This window comes from Jaculus jaculus, chromosome 6 (assembly GCF_020740685.1).
Source record: "Jaculus jaculus isolate mJacJac1 chromosome 6, mJacJac1.mat.Y.cur, whole genome shotgun sequence".
Classification (NCBI taxonomy): Eukaryota; Metazoa; Chordata; class Mammalia; order Rodentia; family Dipodidae; genus Jaculus; species Jaculus jaculus.
The window spans coordinates 12,788,909-12,803,462 of NC_059107.1; the positions used below are offsets into that span (position 1 = coordinate 12,788,909).

General features: G+C 40.5%; 1 protein-coding gene across 1 annotated transcript in view; it reads left to right on the forward strand.

The window, feature by feature from the left end:
- The first annotated feature begins 221 nt into the window (after window positions 1–221).
- Window positions 222–14,554, forward strand: part of Sgcd (sarcoglycan delta) — a 538,890-nt gene continuing 524,557 nt past the window's right edge. Inside the window, exon 1 of the mRNA XM_045151666.1 lies at window positions 222–353. The gene's annotated coding sequence lies outside the window, so the exon portion shown is untranslated. The remainder of the gene's footprint in view (window positions 354–14,554) is intronic.

Sequence of the window (14,554 nt, forward strand, 5' to 3'; positions counted from 1 at the left end):
GCCACTGCAAACGAACTCAAGATGCATGTACAACCTTGTGCATCTAGCTTACGTGGGTCCTGGAGAGTTGAATTGGGATCCTCTGGCTTTGCAGGCAAATGCCTTAACCACTAAGCCATCTCTCTAGCCCCATGTTTTGTGTGTGTGTGTGTATGTGTAAATCTTCTTTCTTTTGTGATATTATAGACTGGGAAGAAACTGCCATCCTCAGTGACTCGGAGAAGGCTGGCTGCCCTGGAACTGTGTGGAGGTGGAGGAAACTGCCCTTATAGTGGTGGCCTGAGCAGATGATCTCAATCCCAATGTTGCTCTGACATTTGCGTCTGAAATCCAAGAAGACCAGGACTGTAGAGGTACAGACATGTGATCTTTGCATCCCATCTTCTAAAACAAATGTGATACTTTTAAAAGCAAATCATTCCCTGCCTTGCCCCACCATGTTTTTCTCTTCACTATGTCCCTTTTTCCTGTTAAGGAAGATCTTTTTTGTGTGTGTTTGGATAGAGCAAGGTACTGAGGGAAGCTAGAGGGAGACAACATTGTTCCAAAGAGGACAAGGGGCAAAGGGTAGATGACAGAATAGGCAGAGTGTTCTACAAGTGTTTGACAGAAAGAGAAGAGAAATTGGGATAGAGGTCTTTGTCATAAAAGTTGTCAGGTAGAAAGATGATAAAGAAATAGTGCTCTGTACGCCATGGTTTAGTACAACTTTTCATGTCTGTAGGAAATTTTGACAAAGCTTTTTAGTTTTAAGGTATTTAAGCTTTTTAAAATATTTCCCTTGGATATATATAGCTGCACTGGGATAGATTGTACATCTGAGTCAAATGAATCACATTGTTTTGTTAGAGTGATAAAATATCATGGTAATATTAATTAGTAGTTGACAAAAGGTATACATTTTACACATGTATTTGATATATGGTTTTTCACATGGCTTCAGTTTCTATGTATACATATATGCATCTTTGTGTACATACATTTTTGCTTGCAGATATGGAATGTATTGAGATCAAATAGACGGAGAGAAGAAGGGAGGGAAATATGCTCAGAAATACCATTTATAAAGTCCTTGCTGCACTGCTTTCGTTCAACTAGGGCTGGAGAGATGGCTTAGTGGTTAAGGTGCTTGCCTGAAAAGCCAAAGGACCCAGGTTTGATTCCCCAGTACCCATATTAGCCAGATACACAAGGTGGTACATGCATGTGGAGTTTGTTTGCAGTGGGTAGAGGCCCTGGTGGACCCATTCTATCTCTGTCTATCTGCTTCTTTCTCTCTCTCAAATAAATAAATAAAATAATGTTAAATAATTTTGTACAACTCATGAAAACCGTGGTGAACAGGAACAGCTTATTCATTTATATTTAACTTAATTTATTTCTTGGTGTGCAAGGGCCTTGCTGCTGCATTAAAACAAAATACCAAATACATGTGCCTCCAGCTTACGTGGGTGCCCAGGAACTGAACCTGGGCTAGCAGGCTTTGCAAGCAAGCACCTTTCACTGCAGACCTATCTTCTCAGCTCCTTGAATAGGGGCTTTTAATCTGGGAAACCAGAGAGGAAAGATAAATACAAGTTTTTCTAAAGCTACAAGTATCGAGGGTCAGACTCATTTCTAGACTTTTCTTGAACTTAACCCTGTAGGAACACATTTGTAACTGGGAAAACAATGGTTTAACAGGATAACATGCTCTAGCCAAAGAAAATTGTAAATGTGTTAGAAAATTCCATTGATTTCTCACTTACTATATTTTAGTCTCTTTAAAAAGAGAAAGAAAGAAAAAGAAAGAAAGAAATAGAGAAAGGAGATTAAGACAAAACACTCACAAGACCATTACGTGTTTAGAGAGTGAGAAGGCTTCCAGGAGCTGGGAGCATAAAATAGCTCAGATGGGGAGCAGTCCCTTCTCATAGGGTCTCACTGAGGGACCCCCCCCCCCCCCCCGTGGGTCATGGATATGCTTAGGGGAGAGATTCTGAACTGCTAAGCAGCAAATTATTCATAGCCACAGAACCACTGCCGTTCCAACTGTGAGTCTCTCACTACTATAGTAGGTGTGGTGCTTGCGGTCCTGGCTGCTCAAGAACCTTCCGCTGGGAATGAAGCGTGTCTGCTTTCTCTTGGCCCCTTCCGAATGTCCGTGGGGAAGCAATGGAGACCTCACGTCCACACTGCTCACTCTCTCAGTTGGATTAATTCTTTTTGAACAGAAGGCCCATTACTGTTATGTTTATATGAAGGGGCTTGTTTAGTTTTCTCAGTTACTTCCCTGTTGCTGTGAAACAATATGCTATTTAAGGAGAGAGCTTATTTATTTATTTTTTAAAAATTATTTAGTTGTTTGTTTGTTTGAGAGATACAAAAGCAGACAGAAAGTGTGAAATGGACACACCAGGGCCTCCTGCCACTACAAAAGAACTCCAGATTCATGTGACACTTTGTGCATGTGGCTTTATGTGGGCTCTGGGCAATCAAATCCAAGTCACTAGGATTTGCAAGCAAGTGCTTTTAACCACTGAACCACCCCTCCATCCAGTAAATAGTTTATTTTGTCATGCATTTCAAGGGGGTATAGCCAGTGATGGAGGATAAGGCATGTCATCCATGGTCATCATGCATAACTGGTCATGTGACGCAGGGAGCAGAGAATAAACAGGAAACCAGACTGGGCTATCATTACCTCAAGGCCTGTCCCCAATAAGCAGCTTCCTCCAGCAAAGCTCCACCCCTAACAGTTCTATAACCTTCCAAATAGTGCCAACAGCTGGAGAACAAGTGTTTAAAACCATGAGACTATGTGGGGGGGGGGCATTTTACATTCAAACCACAATACAATTCTAATATAAATACTAAGTAGGAATTCATTATTCATTAACATTATTTCAGAGGTGAAATAGACGATGTAGCAACCAGGATGGAAATATGTATAAGGTATACCATTATATCGTTGAAGTTTTTGAGTCCTGGAACAAGAGTCAACACTATGTAAGGAAAGTGAAGGAGAAAGCGTCCAGGATTGGATCTCAACAGACAAAGACTCTTCACCGTGGCACAGGCAGGGGCCACACCCTTCCGGCAGCATGGAGGCTGAAGTCCCGAGTTGGGGATGGGGTCAAGCCCTGAAGTGACTGGAACCATTTCTTGGGCTTGAGGCTGCAGGGTCTGTTTACAGCTGAGCCAACGTTGCACGACATGAGGGACGAGAAGAGTCAGCCAGGCTGTGAGTCCGGGAGCACAGGAGAGGAGCAAGGCCATTTGTCTTGCTGAGGAGACAGCTGACGGTGGCCTTCCATTGACCAGGTGTTTGTTTCTCTCTCAGGCCCAAGGTCTGGGAAAATCTTTATTACCGAGGAATTTGACCCTCATTCCCAAGCCTCTGATTCCGGGCGGGCTTGTTCTCAGCATGGGCGGGACTTTATTGACCCTTCACACTATGCGATGGATGAGTTGTACCGTGCTGTCTCGGCTCAGACTCCCTTTATTGAACAGGAAAGGTGTCAAGCGCTTTGCTGTTCTCTTCAGAAATGCAGAAAAGCTCAGGGTTCGAGTTGCAATTTTGAAGAACGAGTTTTTTACCTGGAAAGTGTGGGTCTTTACTTCAGGTCATCTGTGGTCTAGATGTCCCTGCCTTGTAGCATCAGTTCACCAAAGTTTTAAATAGCTTGACTATAAGCATATTCTTGGTTTAGAGACCTGTGTATAAGCATATTCTTGGTTTAGAGAACTGTGAAAGGGAAAATAACACTCTCTCTGTTCAGGGAGGATGCGTGGGGAAGGATATCTGCTGTGCAATCCATATTCACCCGATGCTCCCTGCAGTTTTTACAGTGTCCTGGAGGGAAGCAGGGATGGATGAGATGTTGGCCCCACCCATGGGTCACAGTGTTCCCTGGCTCCCCTGATCGGCTTCACTGAGTGGATTCCAGATGGCTTTTCAAGTGAAAACAGAGAGTATAAATTAATGGCTAACAGGACAAGAGTTAAGCGAAGGCAAACCAAAGTCTCAATGCTTTAATTCTTGCGAGTCAGCAATGATGCTCATGTGCTCCAGAGCACTGGAGCTACCTCTCCCTGGAAGGTGTGGGATAGCGACCTGGCCCCACCCTAGGCTTTCTCAGGACCTCTGAGAACCGGCTCTCCAGATGTGGTTGAACACATGTTCTATATAATTCGTGTGCTTTACTAAAATGCTAAAGTACTTTGAGCTCTGGAAAGTAGGGGGAAAAAATCTCATGTCTCAAAACTGGGAAGATTGAAGAATTTTAATGATTATTCTAATATTCTGTGGGTATGTATTTGTATGTATCTATGTGGACACTGTGTGTGTGTGTGTGTGTGTGTGTGTGTGTGTGTGTGTGTGTGTCTGTAAAGTTATAAAGTTACAGGGGTTTCCATTGACATACTTGAAGTAAGTTAAAATTTTAAAAAGATAAAAAATAATAAAAATCAGAGTTAAAATTAAAAGAAGTGAGTAGGACAATGAAATAAAAGTGAATTCTGACATAAGCTCACATGTGACTCCACTGGTTCCAACAACTGCACCAAAGATGGTAGATCAGATGGGAAAAGCACTTCAATAGATGTTAAATAACTACGTATTTATATGAAATACAGATTATCAGTCACTACCTTATACCAGCATATAAATTATAATTTAATCCAGATCATGGGCTAAAACATAAAATGTAAAAAAAAAAATACAAAAGATATAGTAGGAGAAAGGCTAGGATAGCATAAATTCATGTGACACATGCTTCTCATGAAGAACTTGGGAAGGCCAAAGAACAGGAGACAGGGACTTGGGGAATGTATTGAGCTTCATGAAGATTAAGAACATCTATTCATTAAAAAATACCAAGAGCACACGGGTGGTTGAGGTTGGAGTCTGTGAGTTCACGTTTAGCCTTGGTTAAATTCTGAGCACCTGTGTCTAACGCAATAACTGAAACCCCCTTAAGGAAATAAAGAGGTAAACCACAAATGCATTTAGAGACAGAGGGTTTCCATTAGGGGAGAAAATATCTCTAATACATGCATCTTACTTGTGTATGAACAGGGAGTTTAAAAATTCAGAATAGAGGTAGCCAGTCAATATGAGTAATGTTAAGTTTTGTTGTCAAGGAACCAAACATGAAGCCGCAAAGCTGTGTCATTATGCAACTGTCAGAATGGCTATGTTTTTTTTTTTTTAAATTTTTTATTTATTTATTTGAGAGCGACAGACACAGAGAGAAAGACAGATAGAGGGACAGAGAATGGGCGCGCCAGGGCTTCCAGCCTCTGCAAACGAACTCCAGACGCGTGCGCCCCCTTGTGCATCTGGCTAACGTGGGACCTGGGGAACCGAGCCTCGAACCGGGGTCCTTAGGCTTCACAGGCAAGCGCTTAACCGCTAAGCCATCTCTCCAGCCCCTAGAATGGCTATGTTTAAGGCCTGGCGACCCCACAGACAGAAGAAGAGAAGAGAATGTGTGGAAAGCTCCATGCTTGGGCTTTACTGATAGAATTGTAAAACGTTGCAACTCTTCAAACACAATCTGCCATTTCCTTACAAATTATGCGAGTGTCTAGGCTAAAGCAAAGGAATTCTAGTGAAATGTATTTTTGTGAGAGATCATAATAAACCTTTGTTGCGATAATTCAGTGTGGAAAGTAACTCCCATTTCTTTCAGCAGGAAAGTGGGTAAGCACTGAGAGGTCAGTGGGTGTCAAGAAGTGTAGTAAAAATACACGTGAATGCAGGAACTAGTGTCACAAATGAGATCGGTGAGCTCAAGAAGTCAAGCACCGCAAAAGCCCCTTCGTTGCTGACTTTACTTATATGAAAATACAGATTACTCTGCACTAATTGAGGATGATAGAAATAGCTCAACACTTAACTTCCGTTGGGCAATTGCCTGGGCAGTGCACGAGGGAAATTCCTGGGATAATGGAAATGTTCTATGCCCTGATAGACATTCATCAAGAGTGATTAAATGACACCCTTATTAATGTTTCACTTTATGTAAATTATACCTCAATTTTAAAATGCATTAAAAGCTCTTTATAGAAACGTTCATTATTAAACGTTTTGTCCAAAGCGTTTTTTTTTTTTTAAATCCATATTCTCTAGAACTACCCTTCAGCCAATGCATGCCTTTAATCTTATAATTTGGGCACTTGGAATCCTGAAGCAGAAAGACCACAAGTTAAAGGCTAGCCATAGTGAGAGCTTGGCTTGAAAAGAAAAGAAAAGAAAAGAAAAGAAAAGAAAAGAAAAGAAAAGAAAAGAAAAGAAAAGAAAAAGGCCAAACTGCTCTCTATAATACGTGTTATTTTTTTAAACCATAGGTGTATAAATTAAGCTTGAGGAAAGTAACTGTTCCTATCCCAGTTCACACTGCTTTTTCACTGAAAGTGAATTCAAGAGTCATTGCATCTGACTTTAAATGAGAGCTAGGCATCCTGTTAGGTGTGACGGCACCTGAATTCCAGATCCAGTGTGCAGAAGCAGTCATCTCCAAGAGGCTTCCAACATGGCGGCCCATGCATCTGGACTTCGTTTGCAGTGGCTAGAGGCACTGGTTCTCCCTCTCTCTTCTTGCAAATAAATAAATAACTGAATATATGGAAAAAGTTATTAGTAAATATCACTACTGCTCTCAAGGGTAGTTGCACGGAAGTACTCTGAGACTTGTCTGTCCCTCATAGTGATCTTTCTTACCATGAAACATGCACAAGCAGTAACTAGATCAGGATGTGTGAAACATGAAGTTGAGAATCATGATAGTGGCAGAGGCTGCGACCCCCCACAGAGAGCACAGAACAGTCTCTTCTCCACTCAGACCTCCCCTTTTTACATGAAGGGTTACTGGGCAGTCACTGAGCCTCAGTTTCTTCATTTGTAGATATCAAACCTGCTTGATGGAAAGTGAAGATGAAGGAACTTTAGGGGCTGGGGAAATGGCTCAGTAGAAAAAGCATCTTCCTGCCAAGCTTGAGCCACCCGCGTTTAGATCCTAAGAACTCATATAAATCCAGAAAGCAGTGTCTGTGATCCCAGCTTGCCTAGGGTGAGAAGACAGAAGAATTCTTTGAAGCTGGAAGGCCAACTAGAATGGAAAATGCAGTGGTGAAGACCAAGAGGCCCAGCCTCAAACAAGGTGGAAGGCAAAGACTGACATCGGGAGTTGTCCTCTGCCCTTCACACGCAATCTGAAGTATGTGCCTATGTGCACACGCAGGAGCATTCACACACACATTATACATGTTCTCAGAAACACAAGTATAATTAGCTTACACACTCCCGGGATATGCTGGTCCTTTATAAACTCTTAGATGAGAAGCTATTGTTTTAAGTTATGGAGCTCATATGAACTGAAAGATTACCGTGATTCCCCATGATAACTGACAAGTTTGACTCCCTATGTGAATCCATGCATTTGACTGAGTTCAGATGATAGCCAAACTTTATTCTGTAAAAATAAATAAATACATTAAGAGGCACAATTTCATTATAATGATTTTGAAACTCCGAATGAAGTGGACATTGTTGCCAATGGGGGAAAGGCATTTAATTAATATGTAGAAAATTATGTTGAGGAAAAACTGTCATTAAATGTAAATGTGATGCTTTATCTGTCCAGAGTGACTGAAGGGAGCCCAGAACTATTTAGCATATTGAACAGATACCAGCAAGGTTAATTGTCTTGGGGACATTGAAGAGCTCAATTCCTTTGTGTACCTTCACAATTTGCTTCACTGTCATATCAGTTTCTCGTGTGACTTCAGCATCCATCTTTATTTTAGCTGGGCTTTTGAAAGCCTTGATTTTCAGAGTATAATTTAAAAGCCAGGAAAAAAAAAACCTGCAAATGTGTGCAAGCTAACGGAGCGCGATATTGACAAATTAATTAGTCTATTCCCTGCTATAATGGTGGAAAAGCTGTGTACCTCTGCAAAATAGTATCAGAGGGAAATTAAAAGCTGCCTCTGGGGATCATTTTTATCATTTTTTTGTAGTCATCATTCAGATTGGGTGTGTGAACCACTCAGAAGAGGTACACTTGAGATACGTGTGTGTGTGTGTGTGTGTGTGTGTGTGTGTGTGTGTGTGTTCCCCTTTGGGGTTGTTCTCATTGGAAAAAGCCTCATGCTGATTCTTTGTACATCTTAGCATTTTGTTTCATGTGGATGGGGACATGACGCGCTGATGTTAGAGTGCCTCTCAGCCGGGAGTCAGAATGAACTCAGCCAATCTGAGGACGTCCTCTTTCTTGTAGCTTTCTTCAGCTTCCAAGTTTCTCCAGAAGTTCATCTTGCATTGAACGTGTGTCTCAGAGAATAAATGTCTTAGTGTCAAACATGAGAGGACAGCAATGATTTCTCTTGAAAAGAGAATATCCGAGGTGATCCAAATGCCACTGTTGGGAACTGCCTTTGCTTGTTTCTGTGTCTAGCTGACACAAACTAAGCACCTAATATGAGCTGTTAGTTGAGCTGAGATGTGTTATTGATGTCTGTACCTAGCCTCTCTTTTAAATTCCAGTTTCCTCATCTATAAAGATGGGTTAAATGGATTAGTGCAACTGCCAGCACTTAGTAAATATTACAATCTCCTTCAATTTCATGTCAATTAATAATTTATTAATTCACAGTGGCACAGGACCACACCCTGTGCATGTGTGACAGCTCCTCATAAGGGCCAATTTCAAACATGGAATATGACATTCTAAACAGATCTGGCTTCAGACATTTTACATATAATCTATGAAAGATTTCATGATGAATTTTGGCACTTGTCCTGTGAGGCCTTTGAAAATGGTGATAGTTTCCTTTTTGCATTAGGTCTTCTAGAAATATGCTATCCATTTTCTTTCCACCTTCATTAATGGCTCTTACAATGTTACCTGGGGTTTCCCCTGAGAAAGGGCCAGTTAGGTAGCTGCCACTCTGGTGGCATAAGAGGTACTCTGGTCTGATATTTTTTTCAATACTTTATTTGTATTTATTTATTTATTTGACAGAGAAAGAGAGACAGAGTGGATGCACTGGGGCCTCTAGCCATTACAAATGGACGGGTGCACCTGCTTGTGCATCTGTCTAAACGTGTGTCCTGGGAAATTGAACCTGGAGACTTTGGCTTTGCAAGCAAGTGCCTTAAGCACTAAGCCATCCCTCTAGCACTCTCTGGTCTGATTTTTGAGTTGGTCTCTTAAAGTGCATGTCTCAGGCCCAACTCTATTGCTAGGGATCTTTGGTCTTCCCTGAGCTTGGTGGGCACCTGCTTTAACATGCTTCGGTTCTGCCTCTGAAGGCAAGCTGCTGCGCTTGCCCCCCTTATGCAAACAGCTACCATTTTAGCAGTAGCCTCCCTTTGACAGTTTCTGGAGAAAAGATTTGTGGTTTTCCCCTTAAGCACTGTGTTTTGCTGTTTGTTTACATCTGCTGGATTTTAGATGAGGCCTTTGAAATGCTTAACAAAAATAATAACAAAAAATTGAACTGCTGCATTCAGATTCATGTACAGATTTAGATTTTGTTTGAAAATACACACACAAACACATGCTACAAATGTTTCATCTGCCATTTTTACAACTCATAACTAAGGGTATAAGTTGGAATTTTACATACAATTTGTATTCTCAGGAAGACATTTTAACTTGTGAATTATTTTTCCCTTTAGCTTTGCTACTGAGCCCATTCCAATCTGCCATCTATTTGTTTGTTTGTTTGTTTGTTTATTTATTCAAGAGAGAGAGAGAGAGAGAGAGAGAGAGAGAGAGAGAGAGAGATAATTGGCCTGCCAGGGCCTCAGCCACTGCAAATGAACTCCAGACACTTTCACCACCTAGTGGGCATGTGCAAACTTGTACTTGCCTCACCGTGCATCTGGCTTATGTGGGATCTGGAGAGTTGAACATGGGTCCTTAGGCTTTGCAGGCAAGCGCCTTAACTGCTAAGACATCTCTCCAGCCTGCCATCTCTTTCTCATGAGATTTTGGCAGTGTTCTCAGTGGCATTTTCCTCCTCCTACTAACACTGTATTGAATCATTGATCTGTGCACACCTTACATCATTTTAAAATGTGGTCATGTAATTATTTATAAGGAGAGAGAAGGAGAGGGAGGGAGGGAAAGAGAGATGCAGGGCCTCTAGCTGCTTCAGATGATTTCCAGATGCATGTGCCATTTTGTGTATCTGGCTCTACGAGAGTACTGCAGAATCAAACCCAGGTTATTAGGCTTTGCAGGCCAGTGCCTTAACCACCCAGCTATCTTTCCAAGTCCCCCACCTCACATTTTTGTAATGAGGTTCAAAGTGAAATAAATAAATGTGACAATGCTTTAATTGTACCACCCATGCCTTCACCCAGTTGCTTGAAGAACTATACAAACAGCTCATGCAAAACACAATACTTTTCAGTCCATTTGCCATTTTTTTTTTTTTTTACATATTGTCTCTGTATCTAATTCTTTCCAGGTTCTTGGAATATTATTCAAAGAATAAAAACATAGTGCACACAAGTAGTTAAGGAACAGAAAAATTTATTAAGAGCAAAGCTATAGTAAAGATTAGAATACAGGGCTGGAGAGATGGTTTAGTGATTAAGGCACTTGTCTGCAAAACCAAAGGACCCAGGTTTGATTCCCCAGGCCCTTGTAAGCCAGATGTACAAGGTAGTGCATGCATCTGAAGTTTGCTTGCAGTGGCTAGATGCCGTGGTGCACCCATTTTTTTTTCTCTCTCTCTATCCCTCATTCTCTATCTTTCTCAAATAAATAACTTTTTAAAAAATATTAGAATATATTCCCAAAGGGGCAGTGACCACATGAGTGGAGAGCACTCAAGCATACCAGGACTGGGGTTCTTTGAAGAGGAGTTTGAGAAGGGGATGGGCTAGTTATGGTGGTAGGAAGACTGACCATTTTGAGTTATACTTTGTTTTTCAAACTGCGCAGGTTCCTTCCCAAGATGCATTTGATTTAATACATGTTTCTTCCTAAAAGTTTATTATCTACCATCTGGAAAAATCTGATGAAGCATTTATTCATGACCATGACAATGCTGATAAAAGCTCTCTTTCTCAGAAAAAGAACCATAGTCCACTCATTTAGTCATTTTCCCCATTATATTACTTTGTTTCAATTTCTATAACAAAAAACACAGATTTTTTTTTTTTGCAAAAAAAAGATGAAGACATGTAAGTATATATTTTTTAGGATTTCAAGTTATATTTTGGTCCATGTAAGCCCATTCATGAATGAAACATAGGAGCCCTTTTTGTAGTAACATAGAGGGTATTTGGAACCTAAGGTTAATTAGTTTGTGTCTCTAGCTTCATTCTATTTTAGGAAACAATGTACACCCTAACGCTAGATCACAATCATGCAAGTAACTTTGTGACCTATAGGAGACATTAATAAGGAAAAAAAAAAAAAACAGCAATAAAAGATTTCCAAAATTTAATGATATTCCAAGTGTTTGTTTCAGAAACTATACATGGAATTATGACTGTACTCAGTCACATAATTGTGCTTCCTTCTCTGTAAACACCTACTGAGGTGTGTAAACAGTTGATATAGTTCTAAAACAACTTTGGAAATTTGAAGAAATAGAAAACTTATTATATATAAAGAATATCCTAGTATTTGTTTTTCCTTTTTTAGAAAACCACTCTGTAGATGTCCTAGAAGTAGGAAATATGACAAAATTTAGGCAGAAAAGCAAAGGAAGGGACTAACCCAATGTTAATCTGTGATGAGATACCTCTTGCTCATCTGTGCTGTCCATGGTCAGGATACCCTTGAGAAAAGCTGAAGGGCTCTTTCTGAAGACATTGAATGAATTTCTTAAGTGGAAAGTTAAAGCCATTCAATGAACAAGTTTCTATGGAGGTCCATTCCTTTTTCAGTATGAGGGTATTCTGATCCAGAGTTTAGTTCCCCAACTGTCCTTAAGGAAAGTTGGCTAGCCAATGGTTTAGGTGCATGGCACCCAGGAGGCCCAATTAAGACCATGACTCCATTTGTATGTAGGCCCTAGTGGGAACATAGACTTGAGAGAAATGAACATTACATTTCATGGATATTTGCTTCCTCTCAATTGAACCACATATGACTAATTGTAACACTGAGGATAAAAGTGTCTGTCATTCAACTCCATGGAATCATATCCTAGATATACAATGATGCATTAACTAATTTAGTAAATCTTGGTTACTATGTGATATTAACAGTCTATTTGCCTATTTAATAATGTGTATAAGGTTGGGCTGGAGAGATGGTTTAGCATTTAAACGCTTGCCTGTGAAGCCTAAGGACCCAAGTTCGAGGCTTGATTCCCCAGAACCCACGTTAGCCAGATGCACAAGGGAACACAAGCATTTGGAGTTTGTTTGCAGTGGTTGGAGGCCCTGGTATGCCCATTCTCTTTCTCTATATGCCTCTTTCTCTCTCTGACTGTTGTTCTCCAATAAAAAAAATATAAATAAACAACAAATTAAAAAATAATAATGTGTATCATATTATATTAGATGAAAAATCCACAAACAACTATTTATACAGTGCAAAGACTTATGTTATTTATATATTGTAGACAAACAAAAATCTTGTCTAGTGATTTGTCAAAGGTTATTTTTATGTTACATGACTTTTCCCTCAAAATAGGAATAGTTGTGCAATGTGGACCTTGTGTGAGATAATTCTGTTATCAAATGGCAGAGATTATTTAATCTGCTGTAATCAAATACTTGGCATATTTCCTTATTTATGTTTGTAATCCACTTTCTGGAACTGCTACTTACATACAAAGCAGGACTAGAGAGATGGCTTCCTCAATAAAGCACTTCCTGTGCAAGTGTGAGAAGCAGCGTCTGGAGTCCCAGCAAACACATAAATGCCTGCTGGGCAGTCTATGACCCCAGCACTCAGGAGGCTGACAAAGGGAATCTCTACGGCAACCTGGCCAGACTCTCAGACTAGCTGAATCTGTGAGCTTTGGGCTCATGTGAGAGACTCAGGAAGATACCCAAAATCAAGCTCTGGTCTACATATGCACACATAAGTGCATGCTCACCCACACACATGTATACCCACATGCATACACATGCATGCACGTCATACATACACATCCCCCCAGAACTGTAAGTGCGCAGTTGGAATTTCCTCCCAGAGTATATATTTATGTAAACACGGCCACAATAAAAAATGTTACACATTTTTAGAATTGTTGTGGTGGTTTGAATCAAATGCCCCTCCATAACCTCATGTGTTTTCCTTGCATGGTCTCCAGATGTTAGTAATTTGGATGGTGGTGCCTTGCTGAACAAGGCGTATTACTGTGCATGGGCTTTGAGGGGTCATGGTCAGCTACCCCTTGCCACCTTCTCTTGCTTCTGTTGTCTACCTGCTGTGTCCAAAGTGATGTCCAGCCAATGCTCATGCCACACTTTCACCTGGCATCATGTAGCTCCCCCTCACGACTGTAAATCTAAACAAGCCTTTCCTCTCATCAGCTGCTTTTAGTCTGGTATTTTGTAGCAGCCATGTGAAGGCGACTACAGCAATCATCAAGTTCTTGAAATCCTCAAGCTCCCTATCCTGTATTGGCTGGCCTGTATTTGCCTCTTTATGTAAAAGCTCTTGAAAGACATCTATTGTCTGTGTTTTCTTCTATCCAAATAGCTGTTTTTTTAAACTTTATTTATTTGAAAGAGAGAAAGAGGTGCAGAGACAGAAAGAAAGAGAGAGAGAGAGAGAGAGAGAGAGAGAGAGAGAGAGAGAGAGAAAGAGAGAATGGATATGTGAGGGCCTCCAGTCACTGCAAACGAACTCCAGATGCATGTGACCCCTTGTGTACCTGGCTTACGTGGGTCCTGGAGAATCGAACCAGGGTCCTTTGGCCTTTCAGGCAAATGCCTTAATGGCTAAGCCATCTCTCCAGCTCTCAAACTGATGTTTTAAAATGAAATGTGCTATCTATCTATATCTATCTATCTATATCTATATCTATCATCTATACCTATCTATCTATCTATCCATCTAGACAACTTCTATACTTACAGACAATAAACCATGGTATTTCTCTCCCCTCTCCCATATTCCCCTTCACAACTCTGTTCTCCATCTTATCCTCTCCCTCTCTCCATTACTCTCTCTTATTTTGATATTATCATCTTTTTCTCCTATTATGTGGGTCTTGTGAAGGTATTGCTAGGCAGTGAAAGGCCATGGATATCAAGGTATTTTTGAGGGGTTCTAATTCATATTTTCATTTGACAATTTTTTTTCTTTTCTGTTATATCACAGGCATTTTTTTTCTTGACCTTATGTTACAAAGATATCCTTCTAAATTTTCTTTAAGAAAGTTTATTGCTCTATCTTATGCATTTAGGGCTGTGGTCTATCTTTAATTCATAGTTAGTTTTAATTTTATTTATTTGAGGGATAAAGAAAAGAGAGTGGGGAAGAGAATGGGAATGCCAAGGCCTCTAGTCACTACAATCTACTGATACATGTACCACCTGGGATACATGTGCACTGGGGAATTTAACCTGAGTTCTTTGGCTTCA